The 25,156-nt window shown below is 37.9% G+C and overlaps 1 protein-coding gene across 3 annotated transcripts in view; it reads left to right on the forward strand.

Annotated features, from left to right (window-relative positions):
* Positions 1-25,156, forward strand: part of LOC129466899 (LINE-1 retrotransposable element ORF2 protein) — a 258,698-nt gene that overhangs the window by 96,572 nt on the left and 136,970 nt on the right. For all 3 annotated transcript variants that reach the window (XR_010116608.1, XM_063621306.1, XM_063621307.1), the window contains one exon: positions 22,594-22,637. The gene's annotated coding sequence lies outside the window, so the exon portion shown is untranslated. The remainder of the gene's footprint in view (positions 1-22,593; positions 22,638-25,156) is intronic.

Genomic DNA, 25,156 nt, shown 5'->3' on the forward strand with positions numbered 1-25,156 from the left:
CACCTGTAGTCCCAGCTACGCGGGAGGCTGAGGCAGGAGAATGGCGTGAACCCCGGGGGGTGGAGCCTGCAGTGAGCCGAGATCGCGCCACTGCACTCCAGCCTGGGTGAAGGAGCGAGACTCCGTCTCAAAAAAAAAAAAAAAAAGAAAATTATATATACCTCAAGTGTTTAGAGATAACATGCTCTTGGAATTCAGACTGGGTAGAAACATTTCTTGTTAGAAGGATGGGGTGAGTGTGCCCTATAGTCACTTATAGGAGGAAGTTTGGTGCATCAACTGGGGTTAATCTAAGACAAAGAACTAACTATGGAATATCAGGGAAAAAGTCACTGTAGTTCCTATTTCTTTCAGTCAACCAATGCAAATGTTGATTAAGAACCACTCTGTCTAATCTTTTAAAAATCTTTGGGAGAGAAGGTTAAAAAAAAAAAAAAGAGACAAGAAAATGTGTGGGCTGACCATGGAATGCAAGCACGTAGGAACAGGCAAAACTTCAACTTCGCAGGTGAATGTCCTGAGAAATTCCCCAGGTTTATGACTTCACGGAACACCAAACAGAAGTCTAAGAATTTTAAATGTAGTTCATGCACAATCACAGTAAATTGTTCTGCAAGTGGATGTTGTAATAACAGTCTGGCTACAGACTATTATTATTAACAAATATTTCATTTGATTAAGTGACTTTTTGAAGGGCACTAAAGAAGTTGGCAACAGAGCTAAAATTAGAAAGAACTGAAACTCTTGCTTCTTAGTCCTGTGTTTAAACTTACATTTAATCATAGGGTTTCTTTGCAAATAGTAGTATTCATGAAGTTGAATTATTTTTTTAAATTTTAAAACAAGCCAGCTTAGATAGATATTCTCAGACCATAACAATAACATCTATTATCTACTCAACACCTACTTTGCTCCAGGTATTATTAAGTACTATATAAATTCTATTTCTAACTCATAGCAGTGCAAATTAGATACTCAAGTCCACATATTCTCAGATGAGAAAATGGAAGATTAAAGTTTTTGTCTAGCGTCACATGGCTTGCAAACCAGAATTTGTGCCCAAATATGCTACACTATAATTTTGTTACTACATTGATCAAAACGTATGTACTGAGATCCTACTATATTGAAAGCACTTGAAAAGTCACACACATACTAGCAAACTCTTCATTGCACTTCAAGCACTGCTTACTATTTGGCTTAGAATTTTATCTATTGGGTGTAGACTCTACAAACCCAGGGCTGTGCCATCTACCTGGATGGACTCATGTGTGCATTGGCTTCCAACATGGCTTAGCCTCTCCTCTCTGTATTCCAAGCAATGAAAAGAGAGCAGTGCTTTTTCATGTTATTATCATCCATAACACATTGATGGTGCCTACTGGTATTAATTGGAGAACTAACACAGTGTGTCCGCCAAATGTCAATATTGTTCCAAGGACTTTTGCATATAATCTTTACAAGAACTTTACATAGATATTAATATTACTCCTCCCACTTTTATTTTTTCTTTTTTTGAGATGGAGTCTCATTCTGTTGCCTAGGCCAGAGTGCAGTGGCATGATCTCCACTCACTGCAACCTCTGCCTCCCGGGTTCAAGTGATTCTCCTGACTCAGCCTCCTGAATAGCTGGGACTACAGGCACGTGCCACCACGCTTGGCTTATTTTTTGTATATTTAGTAGAGACGGGGTTTCACTGTGTTAGCCAGGCTGATCTTGATCTCCTGACCTCGTGATCCACCCACCTCCTGACCTGTAATCCCAAAGTGCTGGGATTACAGGTGTGAGTGCCCGGCCACTTTCCCCCCTTTTTAAATGAGGACACTGAATTACAGAGAGGTCAAGTAACTGGACTAAGATCTTACATTGATAAGTAGAGTAGCATCTGAATCCAATAGTCTGGTTCTAAAGATTGGGCGATGATTTACTCTTCTCTACTTCTCTTAGTGAAAGGAAGCTGGGAGAAGGTACTGTAATTTTCCTAAGATACATCATTATTAAGAGGACCAGATGTATCTTACCCTGACATTTCAATAGCTGATACACACAGAATTTTCCCTTCCCGTCCCTTTCCTTATCTTCTCTTCTTCCTTTATTTTTTCTTTCTTTTCCTGCATTGTTTAATTTCTTTCTAAAATTTAAGAATTATACAAATAACACACCAATATTTTCTTATAAATATTCATTACAAAAACATGTTAATGTTTCCTCTACTGCATGCAGAGGAGAGGCTGCATTCAGAACTTGTAGGAATACATGTATGAACTTCACATATACACTTTGATTTCTCTTTTGATGTGTTTATTGTAATACAAATGTAATCATATGATGTGTATATAATGTAACTTGCTTTGTGCAAGAGCACCAGCATACTTTGGAGCTCTTTACATGTTGGTATGTATTTATCTTTCTTATTCTTTTTTACTACTGTGCCTCCCCAAATGTACCATAATTTATTTAACTATAAATCTTTATTTATGTATAGTTACAAGGTTATATATTTATAAATTTCTTTATTCATTTATTTAACGTATATGATTTTTAGTTATATACTTTTTTATTATTTCAGAGAAGGCTGAGATAAACATGCCTGTATACCTTTGTGTGTATATTGTTATTTTGAATAGATACTTAAAAGTAGAACTGCTGAGTCTAGGAAGGTAATTGCAAATTTTAATTGAGATAACTAATTACCTACCACATAGGTAGTAGCAATTTAATGTACACCCACCATGTCAGAATGCCTATTTTCGAATATGCCAACACTAGATACTATCTAAAGCTTGCACATCTGATAGCCAATAATACATAATTTTTACATGTTTTTTATCAAGCTGAACCTTTTTTCACATATTGGTGTTTTTCTATCTTTGTATTTTTTCTTTGTGTCTTTTGTCCATTTTTCTATTGGTTTATTTACTTTTTCTTATTTATAGAAGCTTTTGTATTATCTAGATGTTAAATGTCAGTTTATGAAAAGACCCTTGTTGGTCTTTTAATTTTTGCATATATATAAACACATACTTTTTTTCCTTTCCTTTTGTATCCAGAAGTTTTTATAGGGTCAAATGCATGAGTCTTTTCTCTTAAAAAGTTAGGGTTGTTCCTTACTTAGGAGAATTTTCACTACTCCAAGATTATTTTTTAAAATTTCAATGTTTTGCTCCAAAATTTGTTAATTCCGTCTTTTCCCATGTAGAGGTAAATTTTTTTAGTGAGGTCAAGAGCAGTCTTGTCTAGCCTTACAGTCTGTTAGAAAACTGATACACACACAATTCTCTTTCTGATCTTAGTGCTTGGTAGTATGTGGCAGTATTGATCTCAGTTTTAGTGCATAAAGGAGAGTCCCTCTTCTGCTGCAGACAGATTTTAGGTCTTCTAAAATCAGCAAGTAAAATGTAGTGGCATTTAGACTGGTTTTTCTCACATTATTTAAGCATTACAGTACACCAATGACTATTTTCTGGAAGTGGCCAGAAATACTTCCCAGCAGAAATTGCTCTCTTTTGATATGGGAGCCGTGGGAAGTATCATGTCTCAGGGTAGCTTTTGCAGTTATAAATGAATCTTTGGATGGATTCATGAATAGGACTTGATTAATGATTTCAAAGGAAAATGGGCCCCGGTACTTAGGCTGGTGGAGGTGTTCCACACAACTGTTAGCATGGAAAGGGATCTTAGAGAATATCTGGTTCAATATCTGCAATTACAACTGAGAAAACCAAGGCAATAGAATGTCATTTGTCTCAGGTCACTCAACTAGAAGGACAATAACAAAATATTGTGCAAATGATGTGATAAACAGAGAACTTTGTTAGGCTTAGCAACAAACTCTGTGGGTTGCTATGCTGACCTCTTAGCATTCCGACCTTTGGAAAATATTTCAACCTTTGAGACTGTTTAGAATCCCATCCCAAAATATGAAAGAATAAATGTAACCCTGTAAATGCTCCCTCTAAATCATTGCTATCCTAATTTTCCCCATACGCTAAAGGACCACAGATCTCTGAGGTTTAACCTTACATTAAAATTCAATCGGTTTTTCTCATTTTCAAAATACTTCCCCTGCATGATCTCATTTGATTCTCACTTGAAATTAACTCAACAAAAGTAAATAAACAATAGGTTTCCCATGCTATCATTGCCACATGATACTGTTTGTTCACTATCCCACTACCTTAGACTTTTACTGATGTAGTATTTTCTTTCTTAGGGCAGTTTGTTGACTCCCTCAGTAAAACCTTAAGGAAGTGCCTAATACACTGTAGGAAATCAGTAAACTTAAAAAAAAAAGTTTGCCCTTGAATAAATTGTTTATTTATTTATTTATGAATACATGATATTTCTACAAAAGGATAGACTATCAAAAGTTATCCTTGGCTGGGCACGGTGGGTCACACCTATAATCCCAGCAATTTGGGAGGCCGAGGCAGGCAGATCATTTGAGGTCAGGAGTTCACTACCAGTTTGGCCAACATGGTGAAACCCCGTCTCTACTAAAAATACAAAAAATTAGCTGGGCGTGGTGGTGCATGCCTGTAATCCCAGCTACTCGGGAGGGTAAGGAAGTTGAATCACTTGAACCTGGGAGGCAGGGAGGTTGCAGTGAACTAAGATCACACTGCGGGGCTCCAGCCTGGGTGACAGAGTGAGACTCCATCTCAATGAAAAAAAAAAAGTTACCCTCAACCCTCAACCTTGTCCCCTGACCACACAGTTTCCCTCTCACAGGGATACTCCTTGGCCAGCACCTAGCAGCTAATTTAGATCTAGCTGGTGTCTAGCTCCACGATCCAGGAACCCCTGCCAGTGTCTCTGTACCTGGTAGCCCATTCTTTTCTCTGGGTACTAATCAATGTTTCACTGAGTGTTTACCAAATTTAAAAAACACCACAAGCTTTAAAACAAAACCCCACAATCAGAACCGTATTTCAGTAACACACACACACACACACACACACACACACACACCACACACACATACATTTCAGGAAACAATATTTACCCTTGCTATATAAAATATGCCCTAATATTTTCACTTGTTTCATTTATTAGACAACCCACTAAACACGCACCTATATATTTTATCTCCCCAACTCAATTAGATGATATTTCTTATTTTTCTTGTTATAAATGTTAGACATTTGGTTAACTATAGGACTGAGTTACTCAAGTTTGCCAGTTTCTTTGCAACCTTGCTCCCACCCCTCCCCCATTTCAAGATAAAGGAATTTAAAATTAAGGGCAGAGACACAAGGGCTACCAGGATTAAATAGCAACAACATGTTAAATGCTGGACCCTAGATAGGCAAATGATAATAGCTTTAGCTGTAGCTTCCTCCTGGGAAAACACAGAAGCTGATGGCTGATGGTTTTCTGCTACACGGTCTCCAGAAGTAGAGGTCCAGTTGCCTGTGCAGGAAGCAGAGCTAAAAAATCCAGCCTGGGATCCCTTCACCAAGGCTATACTTGCCCATATTATGTGATTTTTCCACCAGGAATTTTTTTACCTGGGCTGGGGGAGGCACATGAAGTGGATTAGACTCTTGTTACTGGTTGAGGGTGTCCAAGTTCTTGGCGTTTTGAACAAAGGATTGGACAAACTGCACAAATAAAGCAAGGGAAGAATGAAGCAACAAAAGCACAGATTTATTGAAAATGCAAGCCACACTTTACAGGGTGGGAGTGGGCCTGAGCAAGCGGCTCACGAGCCGTTGCAAAAATTTCTGGGGTTTAAATACCCTGTAGGGGGTCCCATTGGTTACTTGGTGTACACCGTATGTAAATGAAGAGGCTAAAGTGAAGTTACAAGGTTATTTTCTTGGTGTACACTCTACATAAATGAAGAAAGAGGATGAAGTAAAGTTACAAAGTTATTTACTTGGTTTAGGCCCTATGTAAATGAAGAGGATATTTCCTGTCATAGCTGAAGCGTTTCCGTTTGATCTGGTTCTAGGAATTCCTTAGGTTCCCTGCCTCCAGGCCCTATTCGCCTGCCTCAGGATTACACAGAGATGTTCAAGAAATGTCCTGACTTGCAGCCCCACTTCTCATTCTTGCTTCTACCATAATGGACAATTCTCCAGGCCAAGTCTCTCCTTGGATTCAGCGGGGCAACTGATCTGTCTCTCCTCAGCTTTACGTCCTTCTTCATACATTTTGAGCCACAGCTTTGTCTAGCATGTTTTGACAGTAACCCCTTCCACTCATTTTCTTTCAGAGGGTAGTGGCGCACACTTGCACTCCCAGCTCCTCTGGAGGCTGAGGCAGGAGGATCACTAGAGCCCAGGACACCGAGGCTGCAGTGAGTTATGATCACATCACTGCACTGCAGCCTGGGTGACAGCGCGAGACCCTGTCTCTAAAGGAAAACCCCAAAAGCCAAAAAATGATAGATAGCTTTTGTTAGCTAATGGCTCTTCTTTTTCACTTTTTGTGTGTAGTTTTCCTTTAATATTATTATCAGTTGTGTTTTTCATTTAATGAGTGGTTTAGAAAGGAAGTCAGGTAACATGCTGAACCAGAATCCTCAGATAATTTTTTTGTTGGTTAATTTGTACATACAAATAAACATAGATAATGTATATGCAAATTGCAAAGCACAATGGTAACCCACCCTTCAATTAATAATTAGGCTGTGGACAATTCCAAGGAAGCTCCTTGACGCCCCTCCCCAGTTGCATCTCCCTCCCTCACCCAGAGGTAACCACTTTTCTGGATTGTGTGTTTACTCTTTCTTTTATAGCTTCATCACATAGGTGTGTGTTCCTTTTGCTATGTTGGAAGCTTTATAAACATTGACTCCTGTGTAATTTTTTGTGACTTGCTTTTTTTTTAACATTTTATTTCTAAAATCATCTCTGTTGCAATGTGAGTAGTTTTTTTTTTTTAATTTTTACAGCTGCATAATACAAATATGCTGCCATTTATCCATTCCCCTGATGCTGGGTCACCCCAATTGTTTCTTTTCTTTCTTTTTTTAATCCATATACAATGCTTCTATGAATATCCTCCTACATGCTTTCTGGTATAGATGTGTAAGAATTTCTCTGGTTTAGGAATGGTATTACTGAGTTGCAGGATATGCACATGTTCATTCTTACAAGATAATGCTAAATTATTTTCCAAAGGTTTTTAAAATTGAAATTACACTTCTAAAAACAAGGAATTCTCAATTTTTCCATATTCTTGACAACATTTTGCATTGTCAGACTTTTAAAGTTTTCCTATTCTCCTGGGTATAAGATGGTTTCCCATTGTGGTATTATTTTCTTAACTTCACATTCTGTATTCTGTATTATGTAATTCAGAAAAGTGTATAGATAGTGAGTGTGCAGCTTGACAGATTTTCACAAACTGAGCACACTAATCAAGAAACAAAGCATTACAAGCACCTCAGTAACTCCCCTGTGTTCTTTTCAATTTACTTTACCCCTAAAAAAAACATTCTCCTGACGTTTAACAACTGTCCACTGTGGGCAAATCTATGCAAACCTAGCCCCAAAGTCTGAGGAATTGAGAGGCTGAAGAAAGAGGCTGGACAAACTCAGTTTCTTAGAAAAATACTGGAACTTATGAATAGAAGTCGTGTCTGTATCTCGAGAGGTGGCAAGACAAGATGGTGGATCCCCGTGCTGTTACCCCACAGACCCAGGGCTTATATGCTGTAGAGAAAGCGTATGCGTGCTTCAGAAGGGATGTGTAGGACAGCTGCTTAAAGGCAGGATTTGTGGCAGGTACACCCTCTTACACAAGAAACAATAAATAAACTAGAAATCTTAAAGGCCTTCCCAGAACTAAGGTTAATCAGTAACCAACATGTTAGATTACCATCTAAGATGGAGTTGCTTGGCCTTCACAACATATATTAATCTATTATGTACTTTTTTTGGGCGTCTGGCTGCTTGCTTTGGTGTTATGGTTTTGAGATTTATGCATACTGTGGTGTGTGGTATTAATTTTACATGTCTAGTGAGACACAAAAATGAAATCCTAAGCTCCCCAACTGACTGAACCGACCTACCTCTTGTCCTAGGGGACTCCAGAGAAACCTTGAAAACAGATCCTGGCCATGATGGGGTGTGAGGTCAGTGTGAGGTCAGACACACCTCATTATACCTGCTCCCTCCCTAACAGCCATTAGGCTTTCTTCCCTAAGGGCTAACAGAAACCAGCCCTTTCAAAAGTTGCTATCAACCAACTGCCTGAAGCTATCCCTCCTCTTTTTGCCTGATAAGACACCGCTGACCACAGAATGGTTCTGGCTAATCTGTGGAGAATGCACAGTGAGGGTTTGTGTGTCCTCTGCATCACTATTTGATGTCAGAGGACTGAAAACTCCATCCTCAAATCATGCTAACTCCACTGTTTTTGAACATGGATCCCATGGAGAGGCAGGAAGCTCAACTGTGTTTGTGTGCATTTCTCCTTTCATAAATGTTTATGCCTCCTCCTATAGCTTATTGAGTATGTATACTAGGCCACCCCATTCAGAGTAAATTTCTGTATTATTCTTCTGATCCCCAAAGTGTCTATTTCTGGCTTCTGGCCAGAGGCTATGCTTCCCAGCCTGTCAGAATGGCCACCCTGCAGGCTGCAATGCTTTATGAGAAATAGAGGTCTCCTTTTCAAATTTACAAACCTCATCATTCTTCAGGTGACAGTAACAAGATCATTGTACACCACTCCTTTCTCTCTTTTTGTCCTATGATTCAACACATTTGGGACACGAAAGGTTTAGAACTGCTGCCCTCAGCAGCCTGGAAATCTGACTTCTGTTGTCCTGTCTAATGGGGAAATACGGAGTGGAGGATCAGAGATAGAGAAAAAGAGACTGGAAGCCAAGATGACACTGGACCAGAGTAAGAAGGCAAGAGAGCTCAGGACAATGTCTGTAAATGGTCCAGAAGTGTCTGAGTCTATTGGCCATGTGGGTGGTCAGCTTACTTTAACTAGGCTGAAATAAGCAAGCGTATATTCACTCACTGTGTTAGGGGCTGAAGATTCAATTGTACACAGACCTTGCCCTGAAGAAATTCAGAATATGAGAGAGAGGAAAAATCTATAGACAGACAACTAATTGAAATATAAAGTGACAGGAACTATGCTGGAAGCAGTGGCACCTAGAGGGAGCATTCATCTCTGCTTGGGAGAGAGGGATTCAAGAAAGACTTGTCGAAGAAAGCATCCTTTACCTCAGTTTTTAAATTATAAGGAGGAATTTGTTATGTGAACAGAAATATAAAAACAGAAGAGTTTCTAGATATAGGGGATAACCTGCAAAGGAATGAGTTCTTAATAGTTCAGTGAAGGGATCTGAAAACCCTGCATTCAATAGGCAGCAGAATATATTAGTAGGCAGTAAATGTTGAAGACAATAGAATCCTGATTGTGAATCCCTTTGTATGCCATGGTAAGGATTTAGGACATATGTACTAAGCCACTAATGTATTTTGTGTAAGGGAGTAACAACATTGGATGAGTGTTTAAAAACTATTACTTTGAAGGGAGTGAGGAGAATTTATTGTTAAGTAGATTTGACAAAAAGTTACTCCAGCTCCATCTGCAGATATTTTTAAGACACTTTGCTCCATTCTTGCCTACTTCGTTCTTGCTCTATTCCAGTGTCCATTTGTTGCACACACTTTGGCTAAGTGTCCTTTCCCACTGGATGATTTTACTTTTAGGACTTGACAAGAGAAAGGGGCTTCTGTGTTTTGGGGAATGTAGATGAAGGAAAGATAATAAATTCAGTTGATAACATTGGACTGCTTCTATCATGGAAAGGGCAGCATTTTGTTCTTACCAGAACAGACATTTACTCTGGATATATATTTGCCTTCCCTGCATACAATGCTTCTGCCAGAACTACCATCCATGGTGGTACAGAATGCCTAATCTACTATCATGGTATTCTACACAGCTTTGCTTCTGATCAAGAAGCTCACTTCACAGCAAATGAAGTGTGGCAATGGTATCATGCTCGTGGAATTCACTAGTCTTACTATGTTTCTCACCATCTTGAAGCCCTTGGCTAAATAGAACAGTGGAATGGTCTTTTGAAGACTAAGTTATAGTGCCAGCTAGGTAGCAATGCCTTGTAGGGCTGGAACAAGGTTCTTCAGGAGGCCATATATATGCTCTGAATCAGTGTCCAATATATGGTACTATTTCTTCCATGACCAGGATTCATGAGTCAAGGGCTGAAATATGTAAACATCATCCAAGGACTCTGCATCCTCTTCTGGGGAAAGGGTTAGTGCATTCTCGGGTATACACAGGACAGTTGTATTGTGTTAGGTGGAAGTATGACCATCTTACTGTCTTATATGAAGACTAAGTATTGTTTAAGGAGATGAATATGGGTGCCAAGGTGCAAGGAGTAGACTTGTGAAGGTTAATTTTATGTGTTAACTTCGAGGTGGTTTTGCATGAGATTGACATTTAAATTGGTGAGCTTTGAGTAAGCAGATTGCCCTCTATAATGTGGGTGGGCCTCATCTAATCAGTTAAAGCTTGAAGAGAACAGAAAATACATCCCCCCTGAGCAAAAGTGAATTCTCCAGCAGACTGCATTTGCACATCATCTGCACCATCAGCTCTACTTGATTTCTACCTGCTAGCCTTTAGATGGGAACTGAACCATCGGCTCTCCTGGGTCACCAGCCTGCTGGCCCACACTGCAGATTTTGGACTCACCAGCCTCCATAACTGTGAACCCATTCAGTATAATATGTATATATATGAACATGCTATTGGTTCAGTTTCTCTGGGAAGACCCTCGCTAAAACATTTATCCTTCAGATTTTTCTTGTATAGTATTTCACATGACCTCAATCTGCGGACAGACTGAGGATACAGGAGAGTCTGCTTTCAAAGCAATGGGGGTTCCAGAGGGCAGAAGGCAAACATTTTAGACAGGATAACCATGGGCAGCCAATTAAGTCTTTGGAATAAGTGACAATGCATGGAAACTAGGAAGTTTGGGTAATGAGATGCCCCATGATACTAAATTAAATAACTAATCTTCACGCCGAAAGTTGCAAACCCCAGGAGAGCATGAAGAAATTCCAAAGGAAATATGTAATCTAGATGCTGCTTGCAGTCTTCCCTGATGCATTTTAGGAAAGAGATCCTCTCTACCTCATTAGGGCACCCCTAGAAGCCGGGGTGCTGAGACCACACCTCCCAGGAGAGAGGCTGTGGTGCAGCATGGCCTAAGTCTAACAGGCTCTTCAGAAACTGTTGACTCCTTTTCTTCTCTCTGAACAGCAAGTTCAGGTGTTCATCTCTGGAGCATTGAGAAAGAGAATATTTTTTTTTCTGTTTCCCTAAATAAAGCACTTCAGCATTTTACATCCCTGCTGGAATCTCTCGGGGTAGAAGAAACCACTTTTTGGAGTTTATGTCTTACGGTTATAGGCAACAACAGTTCCTTTTCTCAGTTTGCCTGCAGCAACCCTGTGATTACTATGTCCTATTCCCGTTAGAACTCATTCATGTGGGAAATGTGTCATTATGATCACCTCCAGCCACACTGGTGATTAAGTGGCTCTTCTTTTAGGGTGCCTAAATGCCTTTGCTGACCCCAAATTTTTCTGCATAATCTATCACCTGAAATTTCCACCATTAATGATCACTCTTTACGGCTAAGGTAGGATAAGTCATATTAAAATGCAAAAGATGCAAAATTAAGTTATTATTAGTTACTAAAGTCTTAGGTATAAGCATGTTTATCAGCTTTAATCTAGACATAATCATGAATCTGAGGAACAGGGATCCAAGAAGGGCAAATTTTGTGAGGAATGAAATGAAAGGAGTTTGGGAAGCTTTAACTGTGAAGTTCTTCTGGGGAAGACAGACATGGCAATCTCCCAGAGGAGGGCCTCTGGGGAGTCAGAGAAGCATGAACATCTGGATCCTTACTGCGGTTTCTGCTAGGCAAGGAAACTCCAGCAGGTTTCTTTTAGCATTCCTCTAGGGTCACAAATGCTGGAAGAGATAGAGCTAGACCCAGAACTGGAAAAAAATAACACCAATCTTCCTTCCTATCTGTTTCAGACCAGAAGCTTCTTTAAATTAAAGCCTGAGTGCCCTGGAAGCAATACAGTGATTGCCTTAGACAGAAATCTTGGTTCTGAAAATGCTTTTGCTATCTTGGGTAAGGAGTAGAACAGCAAGAGGAATCAATATAGGCACTGTAGGTGAAAACAGAAAATATGTACTCTTTAAAAGTTGTGTTTGGAGGTTTCTGAGACAGAATAGAATAGAAATTGGGAAATAAACAAGTAGCAGAAAGGAAGGAGACATAAAGTAATACTAATGGCTGATAGTATTTTGGATGGCATGAATGATAAAAGTGGGAGGGAGGGAGGGAGGTAGGGAGAGAGAGAGAGAGAAAGAGAAAGAGAGAGAATGAACTCATCACCATAGGTCTAAAGAGCTCTGATAAAATCATAGCAGTTTCCTGTAGTATGGGCCACTAAAAAAATCGTAGCAGCTTAGAGACATTTCAGGTAGCTACACAAAATGAAAGTCTTAGAAACAATGCAGCAAATGAATAAATGAATGGAATTGACATAATGGTCTTTTGACTGAATGAAAAGCACAGCAGGGTGTCTTGTGGCGTTATGAGCTCAACAAGAAAATAGACAGTGATCTATTTGATATATTCTATTTCTGACTCATCTATGAGTTCTATGATAAGAGACCTCTTCAAGGAAAAATAATATTGTGGTTAAGAGTGCATCTAAAATATTTTTCAAATTTTATATAATTTCTTGGTGAATTCCTACAATCTATACACATAAAGATCAGGAGGTACAGGAATAAACTACTTCAATCTATTGCATTTAGTGGTGAATTAATTAACAGCCACCTCTTTTTTGGTGACTGTATTTCTTTTTCTTTCTTTCTTTTTTATTTATTATACTTTAAGTTCTGGGTTACATGCGCAGAACATGCACTTTTGTTACATAGGTATACACGTGCCATGATGGTTTGCTGCACCCCTCAAACCATCACCTACACTAGGTATTTCTCCTAATGTTATCCCTCCCCTAGCCCCCCACTCCCTGACAGGCCCCAGTGTGTGATGTTCCCCTTCCTGTGTCCATGTGTTCTCATTGTTCAACTTCTATTTATGAGTGAGAACATGTGGTGTTTGGTTTTCTGTTCTTGTGATAGCTTGCTGAGAATGATGGTTTCGAGCTTCATCCATGTCCCTGTAAGGACATGAACTCATCCTTTTTATGGCTGCATAGTATTCCATGTTGTATATGTGCCACATTTTCTTTATCCAGTCTATCATCGATGGACATTTGGGTTGGTTCCAAGTCTTTGCTATTGTGAATAGTGCCGCAATAAACATACGTGTGAATGTGTCTTTATCATAGAAAGATTTATAATCCTTTGTATATGCCCAGTAATGGGATTGCTGGATCAAATGGTATTTCTAGTTCTAGATCCTTGAGGAATCACCACACTGTCTTCCACAATGGTTGAACTAATTTACACTCCCACCAAGTGTTAAAGCATTCCTATTTTCCCACATCCTCTCCAGCATCTGTTGTTTCCTTACTTTGTAATGATCACCATTCTAACTGGCACGAGATGGTATCTCATTGTGGTTTTGATTTGCATTTCTCTAATGACCTGTGATGATGAGCATTTTTTCATATGTCGTATGTTTTTGAGAAGTATCTGTTCATATCCTTTGTCCATTTTTTGATGGGGTTGTTTTTTTCTTGTAAATTTGTTTAAGTTCCTTGTAGATTCTGGATATTAGCCCTTTGTCAGATGAATAGATTGTAAAAATTTTCTCCCATTCTGTAGGTTGCCTGTTCACTCTGATGATAGATTCTTTTGCTGTGTAGAAGCTCTTTAGTTTAATTAGATCCCATTTGTAAATTTTGGCTTTTGTTGCCATTGCTGTTGGTATTTTAGACATGAAGTCCTTGCCCATGCCTATGTCCTGAATGGTATTGCTCAGGTTTTCTTCTAGGATGTTTGTGATCCTAGATTTTATGTTTAAGTCTTTGATCCATCTTGAATTGACTTTTTTGTATAAGGTGTAAGGAAGGGGTCCAGTTTCAGTTTTCTGCATATGGCTAGCCAGTTTTCCCAACACCATCTATTAAATAGGAAATCTTTTCCCCATTGCTTGTGTGTGTCAGGTTTGTCAGAGATCAGATGGTTGTAGATGTGTGGTGTTATTTCTGAGGCCTCCATTCTGTTCCATTGGTCTATATATCTGTTTTGGTACCAGTGTCATGATGTTTTGGTTACTGTAGCCTTGTAGTATAATTTGAAGTCAGATAGTGTGATGTCTCCAGCTTTGTTCTTTTTGCTTAGGATTGTCTTGGCTATGCAGGCTCATTTTTGGTTCCATATGAAATTCAAAGTAGTTTTTTCTAATTCTGTGAAGAGAGTCAGTGGTAGCTTGATGGGGATAGCACTGAATCTATAAATTACTTTGGGCGGTATGGCCATTTTCACAGTATTGATTCTTCCTATCCATGAGCATGGAATGTTTCCCCATTTGTTTGTGTCCTCTCTTATTTATTTGAGCAGTGGTTTGTAGTTCTCCTTAAAGAGATCCTTCACATCCCTCGTAAGTTGTATTCCTAGGTATTTTATTCTGTTAGTAGCAATTGTCAACAGGAGTTCACTCGTGATTTGGCTCTCTGTCTGTTATTGGTGTATAGGAATGCTTGTGATTTTGGCACATTGATTTTTGTATCCTGAGACTTTGCTGAAGTTGCTTATCAGCTTAAGGAGATTTTGAGCTGAGACGATGGGGTTTTCTAAATATACAATCATGTCATCTGCAAACATAGACAATTTGACTTCCTTTCTTCCTATTTGAATATCCTTTATTTCTTTCTCTTGCCTGATTTCCCTAGCCAGAACTTCCAATTCTGTGTTGAACAGGAGTGGTGAGAGAGGGCATCCTTGTCTTGTGCTGGTTTTCAAAGGGAATGCTTCCAGTTTTTGCCCATTCAGTATGATATTGGCTGTGGGTTTGTCATAAATAGCTGTTATTATTTTGAGATATATTCAATCAATACCTAGTTTCTTGAGAGTTTTTAGCATGAAAGGGTGTTGAATTTTATTGAAGGCCTTTTCTGCATCTATTGAGATAATCACGTGGTTTTTTGTCACTGGTTCTGTTTATGTGATGGATTACGTTTATTGATTTATGTATGTTGAATCAGCCTTGCATCCCAGGGATGAAGCTGACTTGATTGTGGTGGGTAAGCTTTTTGATGTGCTGCTGGATTCAGTTTGCCAGTATTTTATTGAGGATTTTCTCATTAATGTTCATCAGGGATATTGGCCTGAATTTTATTTTTTGTTTTTGTTGTATCTCTGCCAGGTTTTGGTATCAGGATGATGCTGGCCTCATAAAATGAGTTAGGGAGGATGCCCTTTTTTCCTATTGTTTGGAATAGTTTCAGAAGGAATGGTACCAGCTCCTTTTTGTACCTCTGGTAGAATTCGGCTGTGATTCCATCTGGTCCTAGACTTTTTTTGGTTGGTAGGCTATTAATTACTGCCTGAGTTTCAGAACTTGTTATTGGTTTATTCAGGGACTCGACTTCTTCCTGGCTTAGACTTCGGAGGGTGTATGCGCCCAGGAATTTATCCATCTCTTCTAGATTTTCTAGTTTATTTGTGTAGAGGTGTTTATAGTATTCTCTAATGGTAGTTTATATTTCTGTGGGATCAGTGGTGATATCCCCTATATCATTTTTTATTGCATCTGTTTGATTCTTCTCTCTTTTCTTCATTAGCCTTGCTAGCAGTCTATCTATTTTGATGATTTTTTTCAAAAAACTAGCTGCTGGATTCATTGATTTTTTGAAGGGTTTTTTGTGTCTCTATCTCCTTTAGTTCTGCTCTGATCTTAGTTATTTCATGTCTTCTGCTAGCTTTTTCTGGTAACTGTTCCTCCATCCCTTTATTTTGAGCCTATGTGTGTCTTTGCATGTGAGATGGGTCTACTGAGTACAGCACACTGATGGGTCTTGACTCTTCATCCAATTAGCCAGTCTGTGTCTTTAATTGGGGCATTTAGTCCATTTACATTTAAGTTTAATATTGTTCTATGTGAATTTGATCCTGTGCTAGCTGGTTGTTTTGCCCATTAGTTAAAGCAGTTTCTTCATAGTGTCAATGTTCTTTACAATTTGGTATGTTTTTACAGTGGCTTTACTGGTTGCTCCTTTCCATGTTTAGGTTAATATTGTTATGTGTAATTTGATCTTGTCATCTTGATGCTAGCTGGTTATTTTGCACGTTAGTTGCTGCAGTTTCTTCATAGTGTCATTGGTCTTTATATTTTGGTGTGGTTTTGCAGTGGCTGGTACTGGTTTTTCCTTTCCATATTTAGTGCTTCCTTCAGGAGCTCTTTTAAGGCAGGTCTGGTGGTGAGAAAATTCCTCAGCATTTGCTTATCTGTGTAGGATTTTATTTCTCCTTCACTTATGAAGCTTAGTTTGGCTGGATATGAAATTCTGAGTTGAAAATTCTTTACTTTGAGAACATTGAATATTGGCCTCCATTCTCTTCTGGCTTGTAGGGTTTCTGCAGAGAGATCTGCTGTTAGTTTGATGGGCTTCCCTTTGTGGATAACCCAGACCTCTCTCTCTGGCTGCCCCTAATATTTTTTCCTTCATTTCAACCTTGGTGAATCTGATGATTATGTGTCTTGCTCTTCTCGAGGAGTATCTTTGTGGTGTTCTCTGTATTTCCTGAATTTGAATGTTGGCCTGTCTTGCTAGGTTGGGGAAGTTCTCCTGAATAATATCCTGAAGAGTGTTTTCCAGCTTGGTTGCATTCTCCCTGTCACTTTCAGGTACACCATTCAAACATAGATTTGGTCTTTTCACATAGTCCCATATTTCTTGGAGGCTTTGTTCATTCCTTTTCATTCTTTTTTTCTCTAATCTTGTCTTCTCTCTTTATTTCATTAAGTTCATCTTCAATCACTGATATCCTTTCTTCACTTGATCAGTTTGGCTATTGGTACTTGTGTATTCGTCACGAAGTTCTCGTGCTGTGTTTTTCAGCTCCATCAGGTCATTTATGTTCTTCTCTACATTGGTTTTTCTAGTTAGCAATTTGACTAACCTTTTTTCAAGGTTCCTAGTTTCCTTGAATTGAGTTAGAACATGTTCCCTTAGCTCGGAGGAGTTTGTTCAATTACCGACCTTCTGAAGCCTACTTCTGTCAGTTCATCACACTCATTCTCTGTCCAGTTTTGTTCCCTTGCTGGCAAGGAGTTGTGATCCTTTGGAGGAGGAGAGGCGTTCTTGTTTTTGTATTTTCAGGCTTTTTGCACTGATTTTACCCCATGTTTTTGGATTTATCTACCTTTGGTCTTTGATGTTGGTGACCTTCAAATGGGGTCTTTGACTGGACGTGCTAATCCTTTCTGTTTGTTTCTTTTCCTTCTAACAGTCAGGCCCCTCTGCTGCCAGTCTGCTGGAGTTTGCTAGAGGTCCACTCCCAACCTGTTTGCCTGGGTATCACCAGTGGAGGCTACAGAGCAGCAAAGGTTGCTGCCTGGTCTTTCCTCTGGAAGCTTTGACCCAGAGGGGCACCTGCCAGATGCCAGCCAGAATTCTCCTGTATGAGATGTCTGTTGGTCCCTACTGGGAGATGTGTCCCAGTCAGTATACATAGGGGTCAGGGATCCACTTGAGGAGGCAGTCTGACCCTTAGCAGAGCTCAAACACTGTGCTGGGAGGTCTTCTGCTCTCTTCAGAGCCATCAGGCAGGGACGTTTAAGTCTGCCATAAGCTCCCTGGCTTCAGCACCCCTTTCCAGGAGAGTGAAAGGTTCTATCTCACTGGCATTCCAGGTGCCACTGGGGCATGGAGAAAAAAAAAAAAAGAGCTCCTGCAGCTGGTTCGGTGTCTGCCCAATTGGCCGCCCAGTTTTGTGCTTGAAACCCAGGGTCCTGGTAGGGTAGGCACCAGAAGGAATCTCCTGGTTTGTAGGTTGCAAAGACCATGGGACAAGTGCAATATCTGTGCCAGAGCTCCTTAGGCTCAGACCCTCACAGCTTCCCTTGGGTAGGGAAGAAAATTCTCTGACTCCTTGTGCTTCCCAGGTGAGGCAACGCCCCACCCTGCTTTGACTTGCCCTCTGTTGGCTGCACCCACTGTCCAACCAGTCCCAATGAGATGAACTGGGTACCTCAGTTGGAAATGCAGAAATCACCTGCCTCTCGCTGGGAGCTGCAGACCAGTGCTGTTTCTATTCGGCCATCTTGAGGTGCCTGTATTTCTTTGGTTTATCTCCCACCATAAGCATTAATAAAAATTTCATATTAGTTCAGGAAGATATTCTGTTTCTCTTAATTTGAAACCATAAACACTAATTACAGCTACCATATTGCGTGTGCCTTATTCTCATATTTAATGATACAAAACAATGACCTTTTATAGAACACTCCTTCAAGGAAAGTTTAATTCCTACAGAGCCAAAGCACAGAATCAGCTGAAGCAAAATTCTGGGAGGGTTTACACTAGAAATGAATTATCTCCACTCCCAACCCACAAAAAGCATAGTAAATGTGCCCTGCAAACTTTTGATAGCACATCCAACTTAATGTAGTCAGATAATAGCTTAAAGTTCAACAGGATCAGAGAAAATACAGAAACTAGAGGTGAAAATAATTTAGAGTTAGAGAGTTGGAACTTTGGGAGGTGATTTTGCACAGCTGTCTGGTGTTATGATGGTAAGATATTAATATTTATACTTGGAGATGAGGAGACTGAGGTCTGAGGCCACCCAGCTAGTTTATGGGCAAGGAGTGATTAAATCCTATGTTCCCATCTTTTTTGATACATGTTATCAGAGTTAATAAAAAATTAAAGAAACTTTTTAATGATATTTTATAAAAGCAGAGCTAAAACCCTAATATATTAAGTGAGAGAGTTCAAAAAGGAGATTCAGGGAAAGAATGCTTATTCTTATCAAATTAATAACTTAGGAATTTACAGCTGTATGGCCTAGTACAGGAGAGCTTGAAGAAAGAAAAGTTTTCTTCAATTAAGGTGGGGTAAAAGAAGGAAGGAATAATTTTTAAAAACAACTTTTCATGATTTGTATTAATCTTTCAAATTTTTCTTCTGTATTATTTCACCTAATCACAAATTCATTCACAGAAGTCCAATGAAATTCTTTATTAATACATAAAACAATTTGACATTCTTTTTTCCATTATAATCATATTTCCACAGAAAGTTCCTCTAGGTCGTTGGAAGAAAGTATGTTTTTATCTTTTTTATGCAGTACAAATTTATTTAATCCATATTCTACTACTCATTATATATTTTCAAATATCACTGATGTTCAACAGGAGGAAAAAGTTACGAACAAAATGATAATTTTTTTCCTGTTATACCGCAATAAAAATCTGATTTCTTCTTTGCTTAAAATATATTTTAACACATGAATCAAAAGCAGATAGGATAATTTTCCCTTTGTTTGAGAATGTATTTTATATCTACCTTTCCCTTTTGGAAGTTTGGGAAATGAAATATACTTTGGGGTGAACTTTTTGCAAGACTTACTGTGGACAGGACAAGATAAGCCAATATAAAAAACTTACATCTTCATAACTTAAAATATTGGAACTGACCAAATATTATGAGACTAAACAGGCTGGACAAAGAGAATCAAAGGGTTATAAGACTTGAAGCAATTACAAAGATCATCTCTTTGCCCTTATATAAAATTGTAACTAGATCTGAGACTTTTTATTTTAAATGCAGAAAAACATATTCTACTAAAAAAGTTTTCCCAAAATTCCAGTTGGAAATGAAGCACCTAAGCAATTTTTAAGCAATTAAAGGAAATAAAAAGTGCTCATTGATGAAAACTTTAGTATATGAATAGAGTATCCCCATCAATAAGTTACATTTGCTGCCTATTCAAGGTGTCTTTGAAACAAGATGATGATCTAAGCAAAATTTTCATTCTCTTCAAATGACTTTATTTTTAGATCAACTTCAATAAGGGTCTTGCTTCATGTGATAAAACATGAAAAACTAGAATCTGATTCTTGATAAAATCTCAGATACTAGTTAATATGGCCTGCATTATTACATTATTTATATTTAAATTCACAAAGCATTTCTTTGAACTTTCATGTGTCATTTCATTTCAAGGCACCTCTCTTTTTGAAAGTCTTATCTGGATAAGGTAGGATGAATATCATTTCACCCATTGTACAGATAGAAAAACTGAGTCAAAGAGCAGTTAGGTGAGTAGTTAGAATTGACTCTAGATCGGCGGGGCGCGGTGGCTCACGCTTGTAATCCCAGCACTTTGGGAGGCGGAGGCGGGCAGATCACGAGGTCAGGAGATCGAGACCATGGTGAAACCTCGTCTCTACTAAAAATACAAAAAAAATTAGCCGGGCGTGGTGACGGGCGCCTGTAGTCCCAGCTACTCGGAGAGGCTGAGGCAGGAGAATGGCGTGAACCCGGGAGGCGGAGCTTGCAGTGAGCCGAGATTGTGCCACTGCACTCCAGCCCGGGCGACAGAGCGAGACTCCGTCTCAAAAAAAAAAAAAAAAAAAAAAAAAGAATTGACTCTAGATCATAATGTTTTCTTCTTCCTAATACCCAGATGTCTCTCTAATTAGCAGTGTTTTTCAAACTGGAGACATGAGGACCATAGGCTAATCTAATACACACATTCAAATACCTACAAATACACATTTGGAATGTTTTGGAAGACTACTTTATAATTGAACACTCCCATAAGATTTGTCTCCAAAATTGCATTTGTGTTTTTGATAACAAAATAATTTAAATTTGTGATTTATAACAGAAGGGCAAAGGATTTTAAGACCTGCTAGAGAAACAAAGGCTCGTGATAGTTGACTGAGAGGCAAGCAGAGGGAGAAATAAGTTACCACAAGGTCACAATCGTCAGAGGTACACCAAATTCAACAGAACCTACATTATGAATCGATTAATATTGATAAATTAGTGTTAGTAAAATATTAATATTTAAGGTAAAAAATTGACACTGAACAAGTGGAATCTTGAGAAGTAAATTTTATTTTTGTCTTCCATCATGTCTTAAAATGTGTTTGATGGGGATAATTTTTCCATGCTAGGAGTGACATATGAGACCAGGGCTAGCCTCATAGAATATTACAGCCTATTCACTCACTCCAAGGTAAGAAAAAGTCCTCTGGCCACTTTGCAAACACAGTTTAGCAAATTTCATGCTTCTGTAACAATTGCCTATATCCAAATTTAGAACATTTCCATTAATCTAGAAAATTCCCACCAGCAGCCATAAAAAGGAGCAAGATTTTGTTCTTTACAGGGACATGGATGGAACTGGAAACCATTATCTTCAGCAAACTAACACAGCAACAGAAAACTAAACACCACATGTTCTCACTTATAAGTGGGAACTGAATGATGAGAACACATGGACACATCGGGGGAACAACACACACTGGGACCTGTGTGTGGGGCGGGGGTGAAGGAAGGAGGGAGAGCATCAGGAAGAATAGCTAATGGATGCTGGGCTTAATGCCTAGTGATGGGACGATCTGTGTGGCAAACCACCATGGCACATGTTTACCTGTGTAACAAACCTGCACATCCTGCAGAGGTACTACTGAACTTAAAAGTTGAAGATTTTTTTTAAAATCTAGAAAATTCCCTTGGGCTTCCCTTAAATCAACCAACATTTCTTCAGAGGCAATCAATACTTAGATTTTTATCATCCTATATTAGTTTTGCATATTTTTGAGCTTCATCTAAATAAGAATCAATTAGTATTCCTTTACGTTTACCTTCTTTTGGTCAACATAATGTTCTTAAGATTGGCTCATGTTGCTATGTGTTCAGAAGTTTATTCTTTTTTGTTATGTATTATTTCACTGTATATATATACTATATGTAAATAAGCCAAAGTCATTCATTCTCCTTTGATTAACATTCAGGTTGTTTCCAGTTTTTGACTGTTATAGTTGCTATGAGCATTTCACTTGAGTCTTTTTGTAGAAATATATTTTCATTTTACTTGTGTAAATGCCTAGGAGTTGAATTGCTGGATCATACTATAAGTATATATTTAAATTTATGAGATACTACCACATATATCTCCAAAATGCTTGCTCCATTTTGCGCACTCACCAGCAATTTTGGGAGTTCCAGATGCTCTGTATCCTTACTAATACATGCAATTGAACTTTTTAAATTTTGGGCATTCTAGTATGTATGTAGTATCTCATGTGGTTTTAACTTGTATTTCTCTGATGACCAATGATGTTGTGCCTCTGTTCATGTAATTGTTGGTCATTCACTAATCCTTGTTTGTTTGTTTGTTTTGAAGAAGAATCTGTCCAAAGCATTTGTTTATTTTAGTTATTTTGTCTTATTATTAACTTGTAAATGTTCTTTATATATTCTGGATAAAAATATGTATAATTTTCTTCAGTATGCATCTTGAGTTTTAATTTTTTATTGATGTTATTTGATTTTTTATCAATATCTTTTGAATAGTAGAATTTTTAATTAAAGTTGAAGCTATCAATTTTTTTTCACAGGTAATACTTTTAGTGTCCTGGCTAAAAATTCCTTGCTGTACAAGGTAATGGAGACTTTCTTTTATATATTCTTCTAGAAGTTTAATAGTCTCAGTTTTTATATTTAAGCCTATAATTCTAATTAATTTTTATATTTGGTGTGAGGAAAATAGCATAGCGTCTTTTGTCCCATATTGATATCCAGTTGTTTCAGCACTACTTGTTTAAAGATTATCCTTTTTCCATTGAATTAAGCTGTTGACTTTACACAATCAATTTGCCATATGTATGTGGGTCTATTTCTGGAGTCTCTGTTCTATTTTGTTAAATTATTATTTTAAAATCATAATACATTAATTAGAAATGTGTTTTTAAATTTCTAAATATTTGAAGGATTTTCTAGATATCTTACTGTTTTGTATTTATAATTTAAATCCATAAATTATATAGATGGAGAGAGAGCATACACTTAAGATTTCAATCCCTAAAAATGTATTGAGACTTATTTTGTGGTCCAGTATAGGCTTATCTTAGTGAATGAACATCCAAAGGATGCTTCAAAAGAAATGGTTATTTTGCAGTTTTTTTGATGTAGTGTTTTATAAATGTCAGTAAGATCAAACTGATTTTTACGGTTGTTCAGATTGTCTATATCTTGAATTATTGTTGGTGTATTTCTTTTATCAGTTATGTGGGGAAGAGGAAACGCTGCTAAAAAAGTCAAACTAATTTGTGAATTTGTCTTTTTCCTTCTTAAGTTGTGTTAGGTTTTTGCTTCGTCATTTTTAAAGCTCTGTTATTAGTGAATGTACATTTAAGGTTGTTATGTCTTTCTGAAGAAATGCCTTTATTGTCATCATGAATTGTCTCTATCTCTGAAATCTACTTTGTTTGAAATTAATATCATAACACCAGATTTCTTATCCTTACAGTTTGTTTGGTATATCTTTTTCTATCCTTTTGCTTTTGACCTATTTGCTTCTTTGAATTTAAAGTGCACGTCTTTGAGACAGTGTGTAGTGACAATCTCTGCTTTAAATGGGAGAGTTTGGTTGGTTTATTTATATTTAATGTATTTATGGATATAGTAGGATTTAATCCTAGCACCCATTTGTTTTTTTCTCATGTCCCTTAAGTATTTTGCTTCTTTCCTGCTCCTCTCCTGAATTTTTCTGGGCCAATTGAATTTATTTGTTGATTATAGTATTCCATTTACAAGGCTAGCAGTGTTCATTTTTACCTTTACAAAGTCTATTCAGAGTCAATATTTTACCACTTCACATTTTATACCTGATCTACTTCCTACTTACTTTTAATCATCTGAATCTTCTCAGTTCCTATTTCATACTTCTCACATTTCCACTTCTCACTTCACAAATTTGATAACTTACAATAGTATAATTGCATTACCCTCCCCATCATTCATTGTGATAGCATTGCCTTTTATTTTGATACACTAAATAACTCCAAAACTATGTCATTATTATTTTTTACTTTAAAGAATAAGTATCTTTCAAGAAAATACTAGGTAATAACAGTGACTTTTTATAATGCTGACTTATTTTCTATTTCCAAGCTCTTCTTTCTTCCTGTAGAGTTTTCATCTAGTCTCTTTTACCTTTAGCCTAAAGACCATTCTTTACAATTTCTTGGAGCTCAAAAATGCTGCAACAAATTTTCCTAGCTTTTGTTTTTCTGAAATATTTTTAATTCAGTCCCCTTTTTTGAAACACATATTGCTGGATGTATAATTTTGGGCTGGCAGTTTCTTCTCTTTCTATTGTCTTCTGTCCTCCATTGTCTTTGAGGTCACTCAGCTATCGTACTTATCTTCCCCCATATGTAACACGGCTTTTTAGTTTGGTGGAACCCCTTCTCTGTGTCTCCTTTCTCTTTAGTGGCCTGCCCTGAAAATTCTAACTATTCCAACAACCTCAAATTTTCTTCTGTCTCCTTTGACCTGTGAGAGTGCTACTTTCAGTTCTATGGATCTTGATATGGAAAATTCTCCCAGAAAGAAAGTTGGAGTAAGTATAGAGCTCACATTGTTTACTTCTGTTCTCTCAATGATTATGACAGAATCATTGTGAGAGAATGGTTATTATGAGTAGATCTGTATGATCTACTGTCTAATGACCAGGAAATAGTTGTTTCACATATTTTTCCAGTTTTTTATTTGTGTATGGCAGGAAACTAAGTTGGATACAAGCTCTTCATCATGACCAATTACATATTCTTAAAGTTACTTTTCTGGGTCACATTCCCACATTCACCTCTAAAGGAATTCTTGCTTTATATTTAATAGTTTAATCTCCAGGAAAGTGCTTTGGAACTCAAGCAAAAAAGTGATCTCTTCTTCATGCTCCTGGAAAGAAACTCCATCTCAAAGCTTTTGTACTTTCAAAAGTTACTGCAAAATCCTTTGTTATTAAGCCCCAAATGACCTCATGTATATGACAAGTAACCTCATCTATTGGGCAGAGTTAATACCGTGTGTTATGATCCAACGGAGCTGAAAAACATGGCATGAGAACTTCCTGAAGCATACACAAGTATTAATGGCTGAATTGATGAAGCAGAAGAA

The sequence above is a fragment of the Symphalangus syndactylus genome, chromosome 17 (genome assembly GCF_028878055.3).
Source record: "Symphalangus syndactylus isolate Jambi chromosome 17, NHGRI_mSymSyn1-v2.1_pri, whole genome shotgun sequence".
Classification (NCBI taxonomy): Eukaryota; Metazoa; Chordata; class Mammalia; order Primates; family Hylobatidae; genus Symphalangus; species Symphalangus syndactylus.